Raw genomic sequence first — 2,979 nt, forward strand, 5'->3', positions numbered from 1 at the left:
AGGATCTTCAGGATGGGCCTTCCTATCCATTCTTATCGGATAAATTAAATATATCTCATGGAAATCTAGGTATGAGATGTTTTTTACATCTGGTGTTCTTTACATATTAGTGTGTTGTAGCAGATTTAGTGACAAAAACATATGTCATCCTGGAGCATTGATATATGCTCATTTTTTTGTTATGTGTTTTGTTTAGAGGAATTGCTTCTGTACTTGATAGACTAGGAGCTGGTGTTAGGTTCCACTGGATCAATTTTTATTTCTTGTTTCTTAAGGTCTGCATTCAGACACAGACAGTAGAGGAACTACCATTCTCTTTGTGATTTAGTAAGTATATGTGGATGCACATCAAGTGTTCTCTGTTTTTAATGGGTTACTGATGCATAGAAAATATATATGAGGATTTCCATTCCGGTATACATGGGTAGTACATGGAGCCTATTTAGTTCGTCTGAACAATAATACTTATTCACAGATTTTGTTAGCTTGCTTCAAAAATTATTAATCCGGTTATGGTGTGGTTGCCTATTACTCAAGATGATTTCATATTAGCTTCAGAGGACATGTATGTTGCGTATCCTTTGCCTACTGAGCACACACACATAAATGTTTCTATCGATATCATTAACTGAAACATATTCCATTTTTGATCAATCGGTGGATCTGACTAATATAGATATGTTGTAAGAGATATTATTCACGTGCCATTTTCTTATTTCGAGTAAGCTTGAAACTGATGGTCTCAGTTGGTTTGTGTATTGACTTTCTTTAGAGCCTGAATCTAGAGAAACTAAGTAGAGGGTCGCCTTTTGTGCAGGAATTTGCCGCAGGTCTGATCCCTTGCGCGTGCTCCTCCGCTTGCCCTCTCGACCCTCCCCTTGCTCATCGCCATCCATTTTATTCAGAGTGTAGATGGCGGGCAAAACACCTAAGCTCCAGGTGAGCTCCTACTCCATCCTGCAGGTGTCGTAATTTGTATGATGTTTCCGTTATTAAGTTTTGCAATCTAATGCCTTGCTCTGCTGTTTTTATTTTTAATCTCAACGTTTCGAATTTTATCGGTCAGAGGTTACTTGAATGATTCATGGGAATTGGAATGTGGGGGGTCTCAAAGAATTTTTATAAATAAATATCCAAATATCAACGTTTTCTAATCTCACTCGATGGTTGAGGTCTTATATAGAACACCATCGGTATAATGATGTTGAGAGCAACCTGCCAACATCATTTTCTCCAGAACATTGAGAACTGATAGGATTCTATTTGTATTTACACTGACATTTTCTCTCCTTCGACTAACTGAACATTGAATTAATGTCGTACATGCATCCTACTTCATATGAGCAGCGCTCATGTTTCGAAAAAATAAACAATATGAGTTTACTATTAAAGTGGATGTCTTGTTTCTCCAGGAATGAGCTTAAAAAACACATGAGCTACTGTGACTAGATGCATGTCTTGTTAGTTTTATGTTCTGTAACATGTTAGCCGTAGACAGTGTTTTTGGGCTGAGACTTGCTCCTGTTGTTTGTTTTAGATATTCAGTCTAAGATCTAAATTTCACCAATATGTCTTTTGTTTACGTTTCCTGATGTGTTTTAGATGAACCGAATCACTAGTGTTATGGATAGTAGCTACTTTTACTTCAGCACATAAAGAACGAAATCTGTATGAGTATTTTTTAAAGCATTTCTACATAAGCAAAACATATCAAGGGGCAATATGCTGGAATAAAATCATATATACAAATTTGTTTCTAGAGCAAGGATGAAAAGCACTCCATACACACCCACAAGGATGATGATCCATCTGTTTCTAGGATGGTGGGACTTGAGGTCCAACTGCGTAGGTTTACATTCAACTTCGCTTGTTGATATTTCTGACATATACTTGATGGAATATACATAAATATGTGTTCTTTCTTATAGGTATGCACCAGATTCAAGGATCAGCTACTTGATGAAATATACAGGAGACTCTCCTACTCAACATTACCTTAAAAAAGAATCAAGGATCAGTTCAATGGGAATTGGAATGATGAAAACACTTGTTTGAGCACATGTGATCCTCATAATAGCACATTTGTAATAAATCACTGTAGTCAAATCACTTTTTTTTATAATTGTATAGTAAAATCACTTACTGTTGTGTATAAGTGCCATTAAGGATCAACCTAGATCTGCGGAGGTGCATAAGCTAGATAAGTGCGCACATGAACGCTGAGGAGGCGTGCCAATGGCACGCCCCAGCCACTAGTTCACGGTAAGACAAGGCAGTTGTCATGCATGTCGTATCAGTGCATGTATATATGGTAGAGTTGAGTTTAGTTTCCATGTATGTGGGCTTATACTGCTTTGCCCGTATGAGTATGATATAAACTAGCTAGGAGTTGGTGTTTGAGTCGGCTTGTCTAGCCACTGCCCCGGCTTCTGGGTCGCTGCATATATATGTGCAGCAGATTGTGTATAATTCCGTGGCAGTTGTGCTCAGATAAAGACGAGAAAAGAGAGAGAATGATATAGTACTCTACTAGCTAAAAGTTTTTAGTATGCATGTGTTCGTCCATTCTGATGTGATCGATCTCAAGCGAATTCATCCACGCCGGCCTCATGTTCGGCCCTCCCCGACGATGTCTATTACGACGCGATCAATCCGTGGGCGAAATCAGAGGCGCAGGACATCGCTCCATGTCCGTTCCTCCCTGATGACATCATCGAGGACATCTTCACGCGGCTGCCGGCAAGCTTAGCCCTCCAGTGTCGCGGCCTGTCCCGCGACTGGGCTGCCACAATCTCCTCCGATGCCTTCGTCGACCGTCACCTCCGAGCCGCCAACCGCCACGGCGGCCCCAGGTTCTTCCTCCTCTCGTGGACGCCATCCCTCACCACGGCGCACGCGTGGTCACCCGGCGGCAGAATCGCGCCGCCGCCGCCGCTCACCCGGCGCCTGCTCATGCGCGACGGCGTCACTCAGCAGTGC

General features: G+C 41.5%; 1 long non-coding RNA gene across 3 annotated transcripts in view; it reads left to right on the forward strand.

Moving 5' to 3' along the window:
• The window catches only part of LOC123123623 (uncharacterized), a 3,996-nt gene extending 1,820 nt beyond the window's left edge, over positions 1–2,176 (forward strand). Inside the window, exons 6-8 of one of the 3 annotated variants that reach the window (XR_006460705.1) lie at positions 818–939; positions 1,761–1,849; positions 1,929–2,176. This is a non-coding gene — a long non-coding RNA (uncharacterized lncRNA). The remainder of the gene's footprint in view (positions 1–817; positions 940–1,760; positions 1,850–1,928) is intronic. The other 2 variants (XR_006460707.1, XR_006460706.1) reach the window with 2 other exon arrangements.
• Positions 2,177–2,979: the final 803 nt, after the last annotated feature.

Source organism: Triticum aestivum, chromosome 5D (genome assembly GCF_018294505.1).
Source record: "Triticum aestivum cultivar Chinese Spring chromosome 5D, IWGSC CS RefSeq v2.1, whole genome shotgun sequence".
In the NCBI taxonomy this organism is placed as follows: Eukaryota; Viridiplantae; Streptophyta; class Magnoliopsida; order Poales; family Poaceae; genus Triticum; species Triticum aestivum.